Source organism: Episyrphus balteatus, chromosome 4 (assembly GCF_945859705.1).
Source record: "Episyrphus balteatus chromosome 4, idEpiBalt1.1, whole genome shotgun sequence".
NCBI classification, from domain to species: domain Eukaryota; kingdom Metazoa; phylum Arthropoda; class Insecta; order Diptera; family Syrphidae; genus Episyrphus; species Episyrphus balteatus.
This window is the reverse complement of record NC_079137.1, coordinates 81,331,217-81,353,957: the sequence shown is the minus strand read 5'-3', so window position 1 is coordinate 81,353,957 and position 22,741 is coordinate 81,331,217. Positions and strand designations below refer to the sequence as shown.

Here is a 22,741-nt window from a genome sequence, read left to right as displayed (position 1 = left end):
TATTTTATTACTGGTGGACTTTTCTCTACTAACACTACTTCAGGTAATCAAAGAGATATATTTGGCCCTTAGTTATTCAAGAATTATAAAAAACAAAGAATTTAATTGAACATAAATATAAATTGAGTTTAAAGTTCTCATTCGGGTTATTGTTGATTACGTAAAACTTAATGCAGGCCAGGAGCCACAAAATGTTTGTGTAGATTTGTAGATTTTTAAAAGCTGGCTCTACCTATATAAATTAAAAAATAAAATTATATTGGGGAAGAGCCGACATTTAGGGCAAAATATTGATAAATAAGAAAAAAAAATTTCTATTTGAATATTTTGGAAAAAATAAAAATGCAGTTTTATTGCAATTGCTTTGAATATTACGTCTACAAAGTTTAATCAAAATCGTTAGAGCCGTTTTCGAGTTATTTGGTATAATTTGTGTGGGAGGTACACTTTTTTGACTTTTATGAGAAAAACTAAAAAAGTTTAATCAAAATCGTTAGAGCCGTTTTCGAGTAAATTGGTTTGAATTGAAAAACTTGTATGGGAGGTACACTTTCTAAGCGAGATATAAAAAAAAAAAAAACAAAAAAAAAAATCAGAATTCCATAAAAATCATCTGTACCAAATTTGAAGAAAATCCATTCACCCGTTTATGCTGTGGAAATGTGTACAGATGGACGCGCAGACGCACGGACGGAAATGCGGGAACCACTTTTTCGGAATTCTCCACCATCGTAATGTTTGTTTTTATTAAAACCTCAATTTTTGTTTTCGACACGAAACCAATACTTGCCCTATAGAGCAAGTAAAAAGGATCGTGTCTACTTTTTAAAAAAATGGGAAATATGATGTTCTTTTGAAAACTATCTGGATCTAAGGAAATTTCATTACTTAATTAATTCATAAAGATAAAAACTAACGGACTTAAAAACTTGTCGAGAATTTGGGCAAGCTACTCAAAAACCGACAATATTATTTGTTTGGTATCTAAATATTGAGAAATCTTATCTTGGAAGTGGAAGAAGACTAAGAAACATTGGGTAATCTCTAAAATGCTTCATTTAATAGAAAATATGGAGTGGAGGATTTCCAGCTTCGCTTACTTCTCTTCAACTTGTTTCTGGATGATCTTCTTGAATACTTTCCTGGAGAAATAAAATTTAACAATGTTCTTATCAAAGGCTTGTTGTTGTGGATGAAATTTTTCGCAGTCGGAATTGCTGCCTAATTTTAGATTTTGCTCAAACTTTGTCAGGATGTTCTCGAGGACTGTAAGGAAGCAAACCTATGATGATTTAATTTTAAGTTGCTTGGTTTCCCCGCTACCCACATTCGAACTTTTAGAAAACGTCATTTTTATGTTATTATATTTATTCTTCTTAAAGATATCTTTTTATCTTTTAAGCTTAAGAATTATAATTTTTGAATAAAAACAATTTTTGAAAAATTGGTTATTTTGCTGATTTTTTATGGTTTTTGACTAGCTCCAGAACCTTGACTTTTATATGTACGATGCTTATAATTACCAAATAATAAATTTAGATATTTTTCAACAAAATAAGTCCTAAATCAACTCGATAGCTGTACTCCTATGCAAAAATTTTAAGCTCAAAGTAATGAGTTTTTGAAAAAAAAAACACTTTTATATTGTGATTTTCCACGATTTGACTAAAGATAGAAACATGAAACTTACAGTATGTTAAGTTCCGATCTTTAACTTTGAGTCTTAAAAATAAAAGTTGTGTTATTTTCAATTTTCATATCTTCTAAGTTTACTTCTTGTTCAATAAATCAATTAAAACTCCCAAAACGGTAAAAAGCCAAAATAAACCTAAAACAACTACTATAATCTACTATGCAAATACATATAATTTATAAAACATGAATTTTTTTATTTTTAACTTTTTTATTTGAGCTGTTAGTAATAATCGTTACACAGATTCATTGATTTTCAAAAATTGTTTTTAATTCAGGGATAAATGATACCTACGTGATTTTTTAATATACACACAAATATTATTATTTATAAACTTTAAATTACCGTTTAAAACAAAAAGATAAATAGAGGTTTTTTTATAATTTTCAACTGGTATATCGGTGAGGATATGTCATCCTATGGAGAGAAGTTCAACTTTGATAAATTGAAATACTTGAATAAGTACCTACTTTTCCAAAAAATCACTCCACAAAAATGTTAAGTTAAACTGAAAATTTGGCAGATACCTGTCAAATTATTTATTATTTATGCTTTCTAATAACATAAAAACTACATATTTCAAAATTCTTTCATTCTGAATGTTGGTGAATTATTTCTCAAACGTCAAATTTGTATTTTTTTTACTTTACAAAGTCCATAGCAATGTGGGTAAATGTAAACTGGGGTAAATGAAAACATGGTTCATAACAAGCTTCAGTTAAATCTCTTTGATGCATACATAAGTACAAATCGCGGACGCATGTATCTTTTATATTATGTCAAGAGAGAATTCATTCGACTAGCGTATTTTCTGTGAAAGTTAATTTTTTAAAGTGCCAACAAGTTGTTAGTCTTTCAGAAAAATTAAATATTTTTGCAGATTTAATTAAGTCAGTATAATTTGCAAATACTTTTTAGTTTTTAATTTTGATGTAGATTCTATGTGAAACAAATAAATTTTAAAATACAGGACATTCACAGAGAAAAATATGACCCGCTAAAAACTAACAGATTGCCATATTGTTTTACCGTCCATACATTTCATAAGGAAATCTTATTAAAATCAACGATTAATAAGGTTTTTTTAAGGAAATTTCTTATTATTTTTATAAAGAAAATCTTATTGAAATTTGAGTGAAAAGTTGCAACTTAACACTAGAACAAAAATCGTGATTATTATTTTCATGGCAGGTTGGTTCAGGTGGTAAGGTGGGCGACTAATGATTTGAAGTCTCCAGTTCGATTCCCGGCCTGGTCGTCATCATCATCTGGCCAACACCATCATTTTCAGTGTAGGTATAGTGTATGATGTTGAAAAATCGGTCTTTGACGTAAAAAAAAAAAAAATATATGACGTTCAGAGCTGCTCAGGATGCATATTGGGTGCCTATATAAAGAATCAAAGGAAGAAAACAAAAACTTTTATTGGAATTTGAAAAAGTTTTTGTTAAATACCTTCTTGAACGTTTTTCAAGTCATTATCCATATGATAAAGAGGAAATTCAAAATTTTAAACCACCGTTTACATTTACCCCGAATTTGTAAAAAAACACAAACATGGTGGGGTATTTGTAAACATGCCATATTTGACAGTAATTTAAACAATTTGGGAAATATTTGTTTACATTTATAAAGAAGAATTGCCATCATTTCATATTTGTATTTGAAGATACCATTCAAGTTGTTCCGTGAAAACATATTAAAATCTAAAGTCAAAAGAAAAAAAAGACATGAAATTGTTTACATTTACCCACATTGACCCTACCTAGAGTTGTGAATTTTTGACATTTTTTATTTGTATGTATGACTTTTTTAGATTGTGATATTAATCTTGTCTCTATCACTTCTTGTTTAGAAAATTGTTTTTGGCTTTTTTTTTTGTAAATTCACCTCATTTTTCACTACTAATATTTAAAATTTCAATAAAAATCCTGAATATCAAAATTTTTAAATAGTATTTTCTACGACATAATATTTCTTTGAAGACTCTTAAAGTTGCCATATAAGCAGTTCGGCGTAGTCACAAAAAAACTCAAAGAATGAACTTTAAGGCTTGGCAACTCTATGCCTTGACAGGATATCGCTAGCAAAGTAGTTCCTTAGACACCAGCTTTCGGAAAATATAACTATCAACTGGTATAACGATGAGGGTAGGTCGTCCTATGCGGCATTTTCTACTATGTGCTGACATACTAAAAGATTTTAAATTCTTTATTGCGCAATTTAGTCAGACGACACGTTTTGATTTTGCCAAAAATTTACTGCCATATGAGCGCTGCATATTTAAAACATGGTATGATTTGCTCTTTATTTATTTTGAATATCGCTCGCGTTGGGCGCCATTTGTACGAAATATTCATACTTCAGTACTTCCTTCCCACAGAAACTTTATATATGAAAAACTTAATCAAAATTTCCACTTTTCCCGCAATGTGATGATAATAAGCTTGTGGCTCATATCACATATATTCTCTCAATTTGTCCTTGGATATGTATAGTATATGCAAGGGAATAGGATTGTATCGAATGTGTTATTTATCCTGGCATTTTGAATAAAAAAAAATCCTCCCCTCCCACACGAATATAGTTCTAAATATAGACGAAAGGAGAATATGTATCAGTTTGCTGCTTTGCATAATCAAAATGATGTGCAAATCGAATATACCACCAAACTCGAGCCAATTTACCACACCTGATGCCGCCACTGACTGATGCCATGGTACCGTCAAACTCCATTTCAAACTTCTTCCAACCTCCTTCCACCGCAGCTGTTGTGTGCCCATCACAGACCTACAAACAAATTTTATTGCAGTATATTGCCGATTGAAATAGAAATCGTATGTACACATATCAGAAGCAAGGCAATTCGAGTCGATTCGAACTCAAACCCTCTATCCCAAAGGAAGGGGTGTCATCTATGCAAATATACACTTGATCGCTTTATATCCCAATCGCATCTCGAAAAAGGAAACGTGTGAGAAATTCAATACTTCTTTCTGCTCTTGAAACATATTATTACAAATTGAATTCGCGAGTGTGTGTAGTTTGAATATCAGGAGGAGGGGAAAGGGGGTTCCCTTCACTCCTTCCATATCATTTGGCTGAGTTGAAACTGATTCAATTTTCGAGAAGACGGAACGAATACAAGACTGCAAAATTTACGATCACGTTTGTGTAAATCATTCCAAAGGACTCTCTGATAGGAAATTTAGGTTTGAGACTAGGATGAAATCCTTTGGGGGGATGGGAGGGAAAGACATATATTTGCAGTTTATTTGTATGATGGCGATGGTGGTGGGTGCGGTAGATGCAATACAAATTGATTGTGACAACGGGCTTGAGTGAAAAGTGCGTAAAGGATTAGATTAAAGATTTATTTTGTTATGCAAAGCTTATTGCTGCTGGGGTCTATGCGGAATACAACAACAACAACATGAAATAGAAGAAAAACACCGTTTGAATTCAATTTGCAAGTTGTGTATGTGCAAATAAGCAATAACTGAGCAAAAGAAGACGAATAATTTAAAAACGAGCAGATAAGTGGATAAGAAATAAATCAATAAATCATCAAAAAAAAAAAAAAAAAAAAAAAACACTCTGGATTGGTGTCTGCTAAAAACAGTAGGTATTGAATATTAAACTTGGAGAAATTTGACTTAGAAGGTTGCAATTCTCTTTTTTCTTTAAGTTATTTGGATCTTTAGTACACTTCACTATGCAATTTGTTACTTTCTCATCTGAGCAGAATTAAAATGATCAACAATTTTCAAAACCCGCACTCTTAAATTTTCTAAAGAAAATACCAAATAATTTTATTGAAAACAGGTTGATAATGAAGTAATAACTAAAGCAAATTATTAGGGAACCCGGCCGAACAGCTCTGATTTTGATGATCTTTTTTTTTCAAACGTTCGGTAATTAAAAATACTTTAAAGTCTATAGGTTAAAAATAGCCGATGTTGCCGTATTGTTTTTTCAAAATTAAAATTAATTTTTTTATAAACAAAAACATTTTTTTGGTTAAATTTCATAAAAAAAAAATATTTTGAATACAACGGCAACACCTACAATATTTACATACACGTTTTTAAATAACCAGAATCTCATTTCTATCTGCAAAATTTAAATCCACTTAATTTGATCAAGAGTTTTTGAAAGAATGGTTCTCAACTCAGAATTTTGGAAAAAAAAAGTTTAAATGACTTGTTTTCAAACTTTTTCGTAGTACAATAAGAATTTATTTAAAAAAAAAATTATGGCCATTATCAGTTGAATTCCGAAGAGCAAAAGGTAATATATATTACAGTTTAAAAAAAAATTAAGAATTACTTCAAATCATGGGATTTTTTTTTTTGATAAAAACTGAGTTTTTGCATTGAAATAATTGATTTTATCATTAACATTTTGCTATTCAACTTTCAACAATAAGGGCTATTGAATGAAGAAAATAATAACTTTATATTTAAATTTTGAACTTAAAAAAAAATAAGAAGTTAATTTTTTTTTTCAAAACTTTTATTTAAAAAAATTTCTTCGAAAATGAAATACTTTTTAATTTTTTTCATAAACTGTATTTCATATTGACATTACAATTTCAAATCATAATAAATGTGGCCAAAAATATTTAAAAACGACACACAGTGGCCCATTTAGGCAAAAGTGCTTGCAATATTCATTTTTTGAGTAGGTCTATAACGAAAAACTTTTTAGATCACTGGATTCACAAATGTTTGGAGCTCGAGTATTTTCAATTTGGGTTATTGGTGTGCCTTATAGAGCAAGTCAAAGTTAATGATTTTTTATTATGAAAAAAAAAATCTGTTTTTTTATTTGTTTTCTTAGCTTTGAGTGTTAAAACTAGGAAGAGGGCTTCTAAAACGTTTTGATTTTTATTTTTTTTTTTTCAAATGCTGTGTAATTATTTAAACCGAAAATTAAAAACAAAAATAAAAAATTGGTGGATTTCATAAACATGATTTTTTATTTAAAAGGAAAAACATATTTTATGTATAGGTATTTACTACCTAATTTTTTTGAAAAGGTTTTATAGCTAATTTCTTTTAAACCTCTTATAAAAGTTTTAATTAATTATGCATTTGTTTTTGGGTAGATATCATTAAATTCCATTCAGGTACTTAATTGATAAGTGCTTTTTACCGGATTTAAGAATTTTCTAATAAAAGGCATGTAAGAAACCAAAAAGATCTGAAAGAACAATACTCTCCAGAAATGATGAGTTTATTACAAATTACCCCGGACCTAGATTATAGTTTTAAAGAAAAATGTAGTGTTTTTTTATACATATGTTAGTATGTTTCTTTTATCTTTTTCCACTGTTTGACTTGTAATATATCACTGAAATACATTATAAATGTATTCTTCTATAAAGAAAAATAAAAAAAATTGCATAAAAATTAAAATACTTTTCTCCCCACTGTTTCACTCGAATTGGTTCCTTTCCTTTTTCCTCACTGTGTCACTTAACTCAGATTACTTCAGAAATTGATTTTTGACGATTGTATATTAAAATGCCATTATGTTTACAACCTTATCTAAAACTTCTTACTTTAACACCAAATTCTGAAACACCCTGAAAAGTTTTTTTTTTGAAACTTACAATTTTCATAGCCTTGGAAATTTCCTTCAAGATAAAAAAAAAATTGTGGCGATATCTTAATTTGTTTAGAAGATATTAATTTTGCAAGCAAAAAAGTCAAAACGGGCCACTGTGCGACATGTTAAAATTGTTTTAATATACAACAGTCGGAAAAAGTATTTTGACAAAATGAACATTTTTCTAAGTGGTGAGAATAATCTGTAACGGTTAAACATAAAATAAGGAAGTTGACGGTTATTTAATAAGTATATTATGGTGAATTTCATGATGGCCAATGTGAGTCATATAGTTGGTATTATGCTTCGAGGATGCATTTTTTGTATAAAAAATAATAATTTTTGAAGGAAAAAAGTATTTTGACAAACGTTCTTTTTCAACGTGGGTAAGGTAAGGTAATGCATTTTACGTGTTTCAAGTACATATGTATAAAACTGACAGACTTATTAAGGCTCCAATTTGTACAAAATTGGGCAAAACGGCGGAACTTAACATTTAAATTGGTGCATCTTCTGTTGCAAGTCATAATTTCGGTGTGTCTGTTAAAAAACCTGTGCAGAACTGAATTTATTACGGGAAAATAAAAATTACCAAGTATTACAACACAAAAATATAATTATACTATTCAAAATTTACTACAAATGGACAAAAAATGAAAAAATGCACTCAAAAAAATAGACGCATTTTGAAGAATTCACTTTAAATCGGGGATTGAGTCCAAAAAGTCTGAATTTGTAAATGCCATTCTTTCATCAAAAACTTTGTTAGCAAAAGTACCCTTTGCATTGAGCTCGAAGAAGACAATTTTACCATGTTTATGGGAAGATAATACAGTATTTATCTCATAAAACAAAATTCGAAAAAAAAATTGAATTCTCAAAGGGACATGTTGTGCTTTTCGCTTTTGGAACAAACTTGACCAAAATTTTACGGAGCTTCAACAGTTCCTTTACGTTTCCCGGATCATTGAGATAGAAATTTGTGAAAATGTGGTTCATAAAACTTTGTTTTTGAATGAAAGAAGCATACCAATAAGTTCCTTTGAGAAGTCAGTTTTTTTCAATTTTTGCTTTATGATTTAAGTACTGTATTATCGTCCCATAAATATGGTAAAATTGTCTTCTTCGAGCTCAACGCAAAGGGTACTTTTGCTAACAAAGTTTTTGATGAAAGAATGGCATTTACAAATTCAGACTTTTTGGACTCAATCCCCGATTTAAAGTGAATTCTTCAAAATGCGTCAATTTTTTTGAGTGCATTTTTTCATTTTTTGTCCATTTGTAGTAAATTTTGAATAGTATAATTATATTTTTGTGTTGTAATACTTGGTAATTTTTATTTTCCCGTAATAAATTCAGTTCTGCACAGGTTTTTTAACAGACACACCGAAATTATGACTTGCAACAGAAGATGCACCAATTTAAATGTTAAGTTCCGCCGTTTTGCCCAATTTTGTACAAATTGGAGCCTTAATAAGTCTGTCAGTTTTATACATATGTACTTGAAACACGTAAAATGCATTACCTTACCTTACCCACGTTGAAAAAGAACGTTTGTCAAAATACTTTTTTCCTTCAAAAATTATTATTTTTTATACAAAAAATGCATCCTCGAAGCATAATACCAACTATATGACTGACATTGGCCATCATGAAATTCACCATAATATACTTATTAAATAACCGTCAACTTCCTTATTTTATGTTTAACAGTTACAGATTATTCTCACCACTTAGAAAAATGTTCATTTTGTCAAAATACTTTTTCCGACCATTGTATATTTTTTTTTTTTTTCAAAAATCTGATGATCATGCCGTTGTGTTCAAATATTTGTTTTTGTGTTTGAAGTCATATTATGAAAAAATTGCATCTATCGCTTATACGATGGACGATTGTCCTTCATTCCCATATAGTTGTTTTCCTTGAATTGTCTAGACAATCTTTTGGCATTAGTAAATTTATGAAATTTAAGTAAAATTTAATAAAAAAAATTAACAAAAATCTTCAATTAAATTTAAAAAATCAAAACGGCAACAGCGGCAATTTTTAATCGATAGACTTTAAAGTATTTTTAATTACCTACCAAAGTTTGAAAAAAAGATCATCTAATATTGCCATTTTTTTTTAGCTTTAGTTACTCCACTATGATGAATTCTTTTAATTGGTAGATCTAATTATTATTTTGGAATTTTAAAATGAAAAATTATGAAATTGTACAACACCAATGAGTTATTATACTCTTCGTCAAAAAAATGACCAACAATAAAGTCCGAAATTTTTCTTTTTTTCAAGCACAGAAAAATAATTAAGAAAAAATCATGCCTGTGAGCAAGAAATTCAGCATTAATCAAATGGCCTAAAAATATTACCTTCATCCGCCTTTTGCTACTACCCTAAATAATGTTCTAATAAAAATACAAAACAATTTTTTTCTTTTTTTTTTTGTTATTTTGACAAATTCATGCGTATCAATATGCCTCGACATGAATAATTAAAAACAAAATTTGTCAACAAGCCCCAGACAGACCAAGCGCACTAACTCTATCAGGTCTCCTAAAGGTAGGTAGGTAGAATGACTTGTAATTTCCATTTCGATAATGGATTTCATTTATTCAAAACTAATGTAGGCACCCTAAACCTTCAAAAACCTATCGTCTCTTGGATTCAAATCTATTTATTAATTCTAAGCATTAAACATGAGAATGTTTGATGGATTAGATTTAAGCCCTTTCTCTTTATAGACCACATAAAACCATATCGTCTTTCCCAAAAGCAAACAACTATTACCTATTCCAATTTCAGAAAGTTTACCTTCTGTGTATGGAAAAAAAAAAATATTAATTATTCCATGTCACGTGGTTTTAAGTTAGGGTCATCATCATCTTCATCATCGTCATTTCGTTGTTAGCTTGATTGCCATAATCATAGCTGCATCAGTCGCTCGTATAACAATCACTGTAAAGGCACGTCCACCTGACAATCAAATGCCAAATCAACAACCATCCAAATATGCCCACACACGGAGCACACAATAGTGCACTATTAAAGAGCCTATAGCAAAGTCAAGCCAACAACACAGCCATGAAACGATGAATTTTTAAATTCATAACATGAGCTGCGCAGAGATAGAAAACGTCCCATTTCAGCTCCTATCCCTCTCGATCATATTAAAAATTATAGAAAAATTACAAAACAAAAAAATAAAAAAAAGATTAACAAACTGAATGTAAAAATAATATCAAAAAAATCTAATAACTAAATGGAAGACACACAAAAGTGCAGATCCACGAACGAATATTAATGGAACGGTAATTAAATTGAATATAATTTATTTTTTTTTTTTTTCAACCAAACGACAACAAGATTACGATGTAGAAACAAATAAAATACAAAGTGACACTCGCCTAGATGGCGTACACTTACCATAAACGCATTTTGTGCATGCTAATGAAATATTAACAGTGGAGTGCAAAATTATTGAAGGACTTGCAAAAAATCCAAGATGTTTAAAATTTTGCCTACCTAACGATCTAAATTATTAAAAGAATATTAAAATGAGAGAAACAAATAAAATAAAACAAACAACAAATCAAATTTGTGTGTTTCACTGTCACGTACAGACAATTCTGTTGTATTTTCGGTTCAGCCAGTGTTGTTTTTGAAGAAATTTCAATATTTCGATGCCACAATCCATCTTCGGGAAACACAAAAAATTTAAAAATTTTCATGTTTTATAGAGATCTTAAACAAAACCAAAAGAATGTCACAGACAAACAAGCAAAGTCAATCAAGAAGTTGTTTGGAGGCCCAAGAGTGAGTAATGTCTCATGATATCGCACTGAACCAAATCCTTACGTAAATACCAACGAAAATTTAATTAATTTTCAGCCGATGAAAAATTTAATTGGCTCAACGAAATGGCTTTCATACGTTAATGAAGAACTTCATCAATCAACGAAAACTGTAGTATTTTAATGAAATTTTTCATACAAATTTTTGATCGAGAGTTAATGAATTTTTACATCACTTTACGAAATTTTTCATCGATTAACGTAAAATTTAATTAACCACGGTGATATTTTTCGTTAGTCAATGTATTTTTTGATTAATTTATGAAAGAACTTTCGTTATTAAATTACGAAAAAATATTTGTTAGCTAACGAAACTTTTCGTTGTATTAATTGTATTTTTTTATTGGACTTGTTAAATTATTAAATTAATATAGTCCAAACCAAAAATTGGCGTTTCGACCATTACATTTTGTACAATTTTCTGATTAATAATGGCGTATACTCACCATAAATTATTAAAATAATATACAATTGCCAGTAACAAAGCGAAATAAAATGCACGACTGGGTCGCACGAACTTGCTTAGAACTAAAAACTTTTTATATACAAATTTTGGTAAATGTATTAAAAAAAACATAAAATTCGATCTTCAAATGTAAAAACACAACTCTTTAAATGAAATTGAACTCCAAAAAAGTATGCAGTTTTATTTCTTTTATAAAGATACATTTTTAGAAAAAAAATTTCAAAATCATAGAGCTGTTTTTTTAAAAAGTAATTTTTTATAAATAATTTTTTGAAAAAACTTTTTAAAAACTTTTAATCAACACGTGAAACCAAAATTTCAAAAGTTAAAAAAAAATTTCAATTTTTTTTTTTAAATCCAAAAACTATTTTTTTTTTTAAATTTTGTTTTTGATTTATATTAAGACATTCAAAATGTTTTTGCGTAAAAAAAAATCGTAAAATTGAACTAGTAATTTGGAAGATAATTTTAACTTAAAAAAAAAAAAAAAAAAAAAAACAGTTCTATGCGAGGTACAGCTAATAGGGATTTCTGAAAAAAAAAAAAAAAACTTTTCATTTAAAGATAGACCTTATTTAAGAACTTATATTTGATTATTTTAACAAAAATCGTAGGAGCCGTTTTAGAGAAAATTAAACTTTTCCAAAATTGGTATATGACAGGTATGATCACAAAAAAAAAATAATTCCAAAAACCCCTCTGTACAGGATCAAAAAACTGCTACATGAAGTAGATCGGCTTTTCCGTTAAAACTGTAGCTCTTTATACGGACCGACAATCATCTTGACAGACAGATGGAAAGACAGACTTTCGAGACCCACTTTTTTCGCTTTCTCTATCATCGTAATATCATAGAAAATTGTTATCTCAACTTTTTTTTTACGAATGCATAACTTGATTATAGTACCTATATTGCAAGTTAAAATCAATTCGTGAATTTTACTGTCACGTACAGACAATTTTGAATTTTTTTTCTGCACTATGTTCGAAGAAATTCCCTTTCTTCGAAAATATTATTCATCTTGGCGGAACATAACAAATTATTAATATATTACATAAAATTGATATAAACAAATCATATAAATCAATTTTTGGTTTTCACCGTCACGTACAGACATTTCTGAAACAATTTTCTGTTCATATTTTTAAACTGCCTCGTTTAAAGAGATTTCTATTTATCGAGGATACCATTAATCTTCGGCGAACACAAGAACATTAAAATTCATGCTTTATAGATATTTTAAATTAAAGTAAAGGAACGTCACGTACAGACAGATAAAGTCAAAAGTTAGAGTTTATTGAAATCTATACAATTTGGTGTGGTGTTAAAATATCAAAAGAACTATTGTAAACATTTATTTAAAATAAATTATGTACACCTTTGTATGTAAAGATATAAAAGTGAATTGTCACGTACATACAAAACTTTTGTTTTTCTGTTGAATGCTCAAGTGGAGTGCTTTTTAGAAGGTATTTTTAAATTTTCTATAATTTCGTATTACAATTTTTTGTCAATTTTTGCCTGTAGTAAAACATTTATCATCCACTGTGTCCACCAAATATGAATGTAACGATTACAAAACAAACGAAAAAAAAAAACTTGGCTGTCCGTGCGGTTAACGCACTCAACTCACTCTGTATGCAACTGTGCTGTGCATTCAAATCGCGTTCAAAAACAAAATTGCAATTTAGGAAACTAAACTGCGGTCATTGGTCTTCGATTGAACGTTTTGTTTTCCATTGTCGCCGTCTTCGTCGCTGAATATGATTTTGAGGCACGAAGAAGTCTTTTTCTTTATTTCATGATTGCAATTCTGCAGCAATGGCGATTGTCGATTATAGCGATGCAATGATGGTGTGTCACACTCTGCGCTGATGTCTCTGTCTGCTCCAAATATGGCGACACCATTAGTTTTTCAACATTTAGAAAATTAATATTTCTTCAAAATGCAAAAGGCGTCCGCTCCATTTAAACAAAATTTTAAGCTTAATCCAAAAAGATATTGTTAGGCTAATCACAGAGAGAAAGAGAGAGAACGAAGCGTAGACATTATAAGCCTTATAGTGAAAGAGTTAATGGCAGGCCAGTAAATTACGGTATTAGTTTGGCAACGATGATGATGGTGCATCAAGAGCACGAAAGCGAGCTAGAGCTGTCAGCCCTTTTTGATTGCGAGAAAAGCCGATCTAATATAAGAGCTTCGCCCCATTTCACCAGACACAAACTGACAGCACAGCATTATCCTCTTCTAAAGCCTTTAGCTATAGTCGATTTTGAATTTGCATATAGAGAGTATAGAATAGACCTAAACCTAAAACCTATTGAATTGGATGTGGATCGTTGTCGTTTGGCGAAAGGACAAGGTGCATGTCCTCGTTCTCTCAATTTCAATGACTTTGCCGTTGTCGTTCATATAATCCCAAACAAGCAGTTGAATAGCTTCCCAAAAATTCAATTTCCCAATGGAACCGCTTTTCCGAAAAGTTCCCCAAAAGAAAGACCACGAAAACTTTTTAGTCAATTTCTCAAAAGGACTTTTTGGTGACAGCGAGAGAGAACTTTTCCCCGATATACGAGTTGCAAGTTGAGTAGAGTATAGAGAATATGTGAGAGGATTGAGAGTGGGAGTGGAAAAGGGTTTGAATTTAATACTTTTCACCCGTTCCTGGCCAAAACCAATGGCCAAACAATCCCAAATATTCCAATATCTAGCCAGAAAAGCTTAAGCTATCCCAGAGTTTAAGTTTGTTAGTTTGAGTTGTGTGTTGTGAGTTGTGAGGCTTTGAGTATGTGCGGTAGTCGAGTCGGTATTTTTGGTATCTATCTCCCCCATTTATATATTTAATGCGTTGTAATTAATTAACTGCATTGCAGTTTAAAGGGGTTGTATGGAGCGGGCGATATACACAATTTCCATTTATTACTTGACCGGGTTTAGGTTTGGATTCCGGTAACACACGACGACAAACGACAATATCCAACCAATCCTCTCCTTCTCTGAAAATTCGAATTCGAATCCGTAGTTAAACCCGGAAACGGTGGAGATGTTTCTATCGCTATAACGGCAATGGCATTCATTGAGCTCGTAGCCGTTTATTTGCCATCCACTGCCGACGTTTGTATTTGGAGATTGAGTTGATGGAGGTTTGGGGATGGATTCCGATTCGGATTGCGAACAACTGCGGCCATGTAATTTTGGGAATGTTGTTACATCTTTTCGGGGGGTTCCTTTCCTTTCCTAAACCGGCATTGTGTTGGTTTTGAGATCGATATATGTGGTTCAATGGTTGGGTGCTGGAATGGAAAAAGGAAATGCAATGCATTCCGGTTGCTTGATTCGAATTCGAATGATAATGACGATGACTTGGATCATTTGGGAAAGAGAGGGTGTTGGTTTTTGGTTCAGCTCAGTGGAGAATGTGGAATGCATCGAGAGGGAGAGAGAGTTAGTCTTTAATCAAAATGTGTGTGATGTTGTTTTTTTGGTGCGACAAAAGAGAGGGAGGTTTTGATGCGAGTGGAGATTGTCAAGTATAATGTCTTCGAATGATTTATTGTTGATTGCATTAGATGAGTTTTCTAATGTTTGAATTTTGGGCTCAGTTTCCTGCAAGGTTATAGAAGGTACCTCCGCTTTAGATAGATAGATGTTTGTGGAGAGTTTTTGGATATTCATCATTTTGATGTGAATTGTGGGTAAATGGAATTGTTGGGGGGGGCTGCATTCTTATACCAGATGAGTCAAAATGTCTATTCTGGGGAATTGATTGGTTTATGTGCTGATGATGATTTTCAATTTTAAGAAAGGAAAGTGTGGTTTTAAGAATATTTGTTCCAAGTTATAGGCGTAGTTTATCATTCGAATATCATCATAGAGTTCCTTGATTTATGGTTTCAAGTTTTGACAAGACTTTAAACGTAAATCAAAGTGAATTGATTGCAAAGTTGTCCAAGGAGAATGCTGGGCCAAGGCGGTGTTAGAACTTTGATTTCGAAATAATTTCCAAATAAAATGTGGAATATTGGAAGATATTTATGTAAATACCTATCAGACTGAGTAGGTTTATTGGATTTAACCTTAGATGTAAGTATTTAAGCTTCATTCGGTTTAAATGAACCTTAATTGTTGGTCAATATTTAGAACCAGGTTGAGTGATTTATTTAGATAATTTGGAATGAGTTGTTAAATCAGAAGATAAGATAGATACCTAGTAGATAGGGTTAGTAAAAAAAAAATTATTTGCTAGACACCTCTAGAATATAATAATAATATAAAAAAAAAAAAAAACAAAAACACACACTTTAATATTAATGGACCGTTTGGGAAATCTCTTTTTATTTGTAGGAAAATAAACGCTCTACAAAAAAGGCCTAAAATAATTTTATCTAATCATTTGAAAGGTACTCGAGGTCCATAGTTTGATAATAGCATTAAAAATTCTTTTTGGAGTGCAAACTTCTGTAGTAATTTGAAACACGATGAAACGAAAAAGGGACAGGAAAAATCAATTGATTAGGGTAAAAGCGGGTGAGATGGCATACCTTTTTTGTTTTTGTCATATTTTTCAAAGTAAACCACATTTCATATTTCTAACAATGCAAAAATGTTCTATATTCAATATCCAACGTATTGTTTGTTTTACAGATTTTTACATATTAAATTTACATTTTTAAATTAATATAGAAAAAAAGTTTTAAAAAAACCATCTCCCCCTAAAGGGTGGGTGAGATGGCGCATGAGTTTGTTTTAGGTTTCTATTGCCAAATTCATTGCACAAATGGTTGAACGATGTGAAGGAGTCAAGCACCAATGCATGCCATATAATAGATTGCAACTAGTCGTCTTTTTTATAAAATTTGAACTTGGCTGAATTACTTAAAAAAAATAGTTTGAGGGTGATATGGCACATGCTACCACTATACTCGAGTAAAAAATTCTAGTACGGAATGCGCCATTTCACCCGCAAAAAGCTGCGCCATCTCACCTTTTTTCGAATAATTCCTATTCGTAAGCATCTATGAAAAGCAGACAGAAATAGAGCTCAGATTTCACATGCAATGCATAACTTATACTCTCTTGTATGTATTGGTGTATCAAGGGCATCTAAGATCCCAACGACTCACAAAATATCGGAACAAAAAAAAAGAGCGAAAAAAAAAATTCGAAAAAAATCATCACATGATTTGCTTTCAAATTTTTTTTAATTTTTTGTATCACAGACAAAGAAACGAATACTGGCTACTTCGATTTAAAATATTTAAAGAAAGCTAAAAATATTTTTCATACATTTTTAGAGCAATAAATGCTCAAGATATTTAAGGTGCGCCATCTCCCCCGCTGCGCCATATCACCCGCTTTTACCCTATAACTTTTTTGGTTTAATAGATAGATGAATGAAATTTATATTATAGATAGGTAATAAAATAAACTATAATTGTTTAAAATTTCAATTATTTTTTATATTCAAAATCCTGAGATAACGGTGAAAAGATGTTCTTTTTCTAAACACTACATCTTTTCATCTAGAGCACATATAAATTTGATTTAATTTTAATACGGATGCTGATAATATTATTTATTTCATTTTATATATCAAACATAAAGAAGTAGCGTAATCTAAGTTTGAAATTTCGACATGGTTGGCTTAAAAAATTCTTATTTTTTTTTTAGACATCGTAGAAATATAATTGAAGCGTCATATAAAAGTTAAAATGATAAGCTTTCAGATGATATACAATTTACTATAAGCTGTCGTTTAAATAAATGGATTTAATGGTGTTAGAAAAGAAAAAAGATTGTTTTTTTTTTGCTTTTTTGATGAAAACTGATTGGGTTTAAAAATTCAAGCTCTTTTTGTAGATGTTATTATATATATATTAAAGTCTAAATAAATAACCTTTCATATGATATAATATTTTTTATAGGTTGTCATATAAAAAAAAAAGGATTTAAAGGTGATGGAAGAAAAAAAAGATAGATTTTTTCGATTTTATTTTTTAATTAATTTAGCCATTAAAATGTTTAAGTGTTTATAAAAAAAAAAAAAACAATTTTATATTTATATTACATTTTTAATGAATTTTCTTAACAAAATCTAATTTTAATTATTCCTTCATTTTTCTCATAAGAAACTTTAAAATTATAGCTTCTAAACAAAATAAAAGGTACGTGCGACACAGTTGTAATTTTAAAAGTTAATTCTATATTTTTTTTACATTCCTTATAAATCGTTAGGAACTATTTTTTTATATGAATTATACACAAAACGCTTTAAAATTATATGTTTTTTTTTCAATTCTTTGTTTCGAAATGGAACAAATATAACATTCTTTTTGATTGCCAAACTTTTATTTTTGTAAAATAACTTCTTATAAAAAAGTATCATTTTTAAACAATTTTTTGAACAAAAAAAAGTAAAAATATCAACAAAAAAAAAACTACTCTTGGTTTCCTTCGAGCCGGATTTGAACCAGCGACCTATGGATGTCTACGAATTTATTCCTCTACAGTCCACCGCTCTACCAACTGAGCTATCGAAGGTATATAAAATTGCGTGTAAATTTATTTCCACAATCACTCTGAATTAAAAGAAAGAAAATATAAAAAAAGAAAAACAAAAAAGTGAAAGTATCAATTTTATTTTTCATCAACATAACAGTCAACAGCGGCGGCGGCATCGGCATGTCGTTACACATTGATCGGTACCTACTCTATTTTAAGTAGGTACCTATTGAAAGTAACTTATCTGAAGTAAGCAGATTATGTTTATTTATTTATTGTTTTAAAATTGAATTTGATTGTTTATCTGTGTTAATCAATTTTGCGCAACAAACAAATGTAAGGCATTAGTTTATTGATCGAGAAAAGTATAAATAATTTTGAGATCTATTTTTGTTTACGCTTGAAAAATTAAAAAAAAATGTGTAGATTAGAAAAGACCTTCAGAAAAATGATGCATCAAAATGATGAATAAAAAATGCTAATTTCTGTTATCATAGTTGGCATTTTCGCTGAAATTATATTATAATTTTATAGTAGATTGTAGGTTTCTAGGTACGTACGTTTTCGTTTTTCATTTCAAGAGCTTGAAAAATTTAAAATAAAACAAATTTTAATTTATTTTTTTATGCTTAAGTAGAAAATTATAAATAGTTAAATAGTAATTTTTATTAAAATTTTGAACACTGAAATTTACGTTCCACAGATTTTTAATAATTTTTTTTATAATTTCACTTAGAATTACTTCGTGTGAAACTATCAAAAAAAAAAAGTTCAATATTTGTCAACAAACTAGTTTATTTCCTGAAACAATTGTGGAACGTATATATTTTGTATTATTATATCTTGTAGTGGAAATAATTGATTTCACATGAAATTACATTGGCTCTTCTTAAAGAGTGCTGATACGGCAGCAAGCTAAAATGAATAGTGGAATATCAATAGCTTTTCTTCTTCACTACACTTTCACTACCTACCTTTTTTTGTCTCCTCGAATGGAATGAAAAAAAAAAAAAAAAAAAAGTTGGATACTATTTTATTCTGTCATGCTTATCTAATCAGATTATATCAGGGCTTAATGGGGATGAATAAAACGCAAGTAAGGTCGAATGACTACAAAAGAATCTAACTTGACAAAAATTTCCCTACACCCTGCTCATTCTACGGTTTGTCTTTTTTTTTTGTGTGTGAAAAACTGTTGGGTTGTTGTTAAATGGGGTTCCTGAATATGGTTGCCAACTTTGTTGGGCTATTTAAGTAATTTTTTAAACTCATTGAGTAATATTTCGCTCGGATGAAAATCATGTCTTTTTTTCCAAATGTTAAAGTGAAATTTTCAGCTTTTAATTTCACATAGGTATTTTAGAAACTAGTTTTATGTTGTGGAACGTCTTTTTTTAATTTTAACAGGGAAAGTATGAATTAACAAGCCTACCCAAACTACAAGTAGTTGTGGAACGTATATGTTTTCATGTTAAACTGAAATAAATAATCTAGTTTTAACGAACTCATAGAAAGAATTTTTGATCAATTCAAACGCTAGAGAGTATCTCTTTCAATTCAATTTAAAAAATTTAAAAAGCAAAATTTTACATTCCACAGATTTTTAATTTTTTTTTTTTTCAAAAGTTTCGTGTCAAATACTTTGAAATTCATAGGTAGTTCAGTCTATAACTCAGTTTAACTTCAATGGAAATATAATAAAAAAATCGTTGTGTGAAATTTAATTTTTACAATCCACATGTGGAATTTCGGAACTACGTCAGTTTTTTTTTACTACAAATCATATTTTTGTTAAAAACATTGTTTGTCTGATATAAAGATTTGTGCAGTGAATAAATTTTCATTTTTTTCACGTGCTGACTTGTAAGACTTTCTGTAAAACAGGTTGTGGAACGTATTCATAGTTATCATATGATGACTTTTGGTTTTTATTCTTTTCTAGAATTATGAAATAAAATGATATTTACGGTTTTAAGGCCGAGCATTCGGCCTTTCGAAATTGAAATATGAATGCGTTCCACAACATGAAACATGAATTTCTAAGTATATAATCAAAATGAAAAAAATTTCTGTAACATTCAAATGAACAATCATCTAAACTCTTTCACCCAGGTTTTTTCAAAATTCATTTTTTATACTGAATAATGTCTGTGAAAAATATTGTAGAACCTATTCGTTTTTTTGTTATTTTTTTTTATGATTAAATAGAAAATTATAAATTGTAAAACTATTTCTTTCTTTAATTTTTAACATTAAAATTTACGTTCCACAAAATTTCAATAATATTTTTGTCATTTCACTTGGAATTACTGCGTGTAAAACTATCAAATAATAGAAACAAGTTCAATATTTTGTCAACAAACTCGTATATTTCCTGAAACAATTGTGGAACGTATCTTTTTTATTTTAATGAAAAGCTAGTTAAATTAGAAATTCATTGTGAAAATATTTTACTAGAAAACTATTATCCGTTATTTGAAACAGGCAGTTTTTATTGGAAACTTGAACTGTATAAGGAATAAGGCATAAAATAAAATTTGTGGAACATATGATTTCCCTTTAATAATTTTGAATTTAATTTAAATTCATTTGGCAATATTGTAAAAAACCCAATGTTTGCCTCATGTTACATTTATTAGGCTTTTTTTTATCATTTCCATCATCGTCTCCCGGTGAGTGACAGTGGTGGTGTTAGGTCAATTGTAGTGTCAGTGCCAGTCAGCCATGTATAGAGTCATGAGGAACGACAAAAAATACAATGAGAGAAAAAAAAATTTCAAAAAGAAAAAGTTGACAACAAAAACCCCACAAGACAGAGAACACACCTGAACCTTTTGTCCGGGTATATATTGAGGTGGGTATAGAAAAAAGTATAGATATAGGTTTTATAGGCCAAATGATGACAGGAGCTGGCGAAGAGGTCAGGTTGTCCTCGGCTTAAAAAAGCAAAACGGATATCATCTCGTTCGCATCTTTGATGACACATCGACATCGACGACGACGACGACTTGTGTCTTCTTCGTTTGGATTCTTTGTGTCGTTGTCGTCCTTCCAGTTTCTGTAGTCATCGTTGTTATCGATGTCGACGTTGTCGTCGTTGTCGTATCATCATTATTGCTCCACTATTCTATTTAAGGAAAAATCTCATTAAGGTGAAATGAATGGAAATATACAGATGGGGCGGTCTGGGCTGGCTGGAGGAAGGGCGTAAAAGCAGCAAGACGTTGTTCGACGAGCAGAAGCTTATTATTCCTTTGAATCCATCGAGCCATCCATCTATCCATTCCATTTTCAGTCAGCCATCAGGCAAGGCAAGCTATTGGAAAAGTTCTTGGGTTACCGTTTTTTTTTTTTTTTTTTTCATTTTGCTGGTTTTGATGTTTTTTACTTACCCTCGTTTATTTTGCTTCTTTTTCTTTATTATTTTTCTTTTTTTTTGTTCTTTGAGTCGCCTTAGCCATGCCTCCTTTCTGTGTGTTCTTTTATGGATTTCGTATTTGGATTTCTAATGTCGAACGTATCCGTCCGTATAGTTCGCTGTCGTTCGTTGTCGTTGTTTTTTTTTTTTGTCATCCTCGTCATCTCGTCTTCATCGAATGTCCAAAATGGAAATGATAATAGTTTGGATAAGAAAACTCATTTCTTTATGATGATGGATTATGTAAACTGATGAATGGTTTATTTGGAGCAGAAGCAGCCAGCAGATTGAAAAGAAGCAAAATGGAATATTGGGGAACTTGACCGATAAACGAAAAGAATAGCCGATACGAGACGAGACGAGAGAGTAAACCCAGATTTGTTCGAGCAATGAATACCTGAACACAATAGATTCCTCATTATGACCTAATGAAGTCTGTCGATTCTCCTGAAAAGGCAAAGACCAGAGAGAGATATGGGAGTGGACTTTTTTTTTTGTGTATGAAAAAGTAAAGCGATTGGGACTGAGCGATATACTATACCTTCTATAAAAGGAACGGGCGTGCTTTTGTGCAGGAATACTTTATTATTTTGTGTGCAGCTTACCTTTTGTGTAGAATTTCCTTCTATTTTTTTTTTCTTAGATCAGATATGGGTTTTTTTGTATTGTTTGTGTTGAAAAAAACAAATTAATAATGTAATGTCCTGGAGAGTTCTTTATATTTGGATGAAAGATTATAAGATTACATCACGTTTTTTTTTTTTTTTGTTTTGTTTATAAGAACTAAATTGATGAACGAAAAAAAAGTAGCTTAATCTTATTTCCTTTCAGTTAAGTAAGAATGTTTAGTAAAAATGAATAATGAATACGTTCCACAACATGTCATTTTTCAGCTAACCATAGTGTACAAAAACGAATACTGCGTCTATGGTGATATGGAATCGATTCAATTTGATATGTGCTAGCTCTAGTTCTCCGTAAATTGAAAAACACACTTGGTTACTACTAAAGAAAAAAGCAAGATTTTAATATACATTTTCAGTTCCATTTTATGTATAGTCAAAGGAGCTCGATACTAATGTTCCTTGAAGGTTGAAGTACGAAACAACTAGTCACTAGTGATACCACTTGCAGAAAAAAGTCGAAGTTGATTTGAAAATAAAAAAAAATGCACGACTGGGTCGCACGAACTTGCT

At 30.1% G+C, this 22,741-nt stretch overlaps 1 long non-coding RNA gene and 1 other non-coding gene across 2 annotated transcripts in view; one reads left to right on the top strand and one right to left on the bottom strand.

Annotated features, from left to right (window-relative positions):
* LOC129918340 (uncharacterized) overlaps positions 1 to 22,741 on the top strand; it is a 113,160-nt gene that overhangs the window by 44,701 nt on the left and 45,718 nt on the right. The gene's annotated exons all lie outside the window — the stretch shown is intronic.
* Positions 18,076 to 18,166, bottom strand: Trnay-gua (transfer RNA tyrosine (anticodon GUA)). Its single transcript is given in 2 exon segments — positions 18,076 to 18,111; positions 18,130 to 18,166. It is a non-coding gene; the product is annotated as a tRNA-Tyr (tRNA).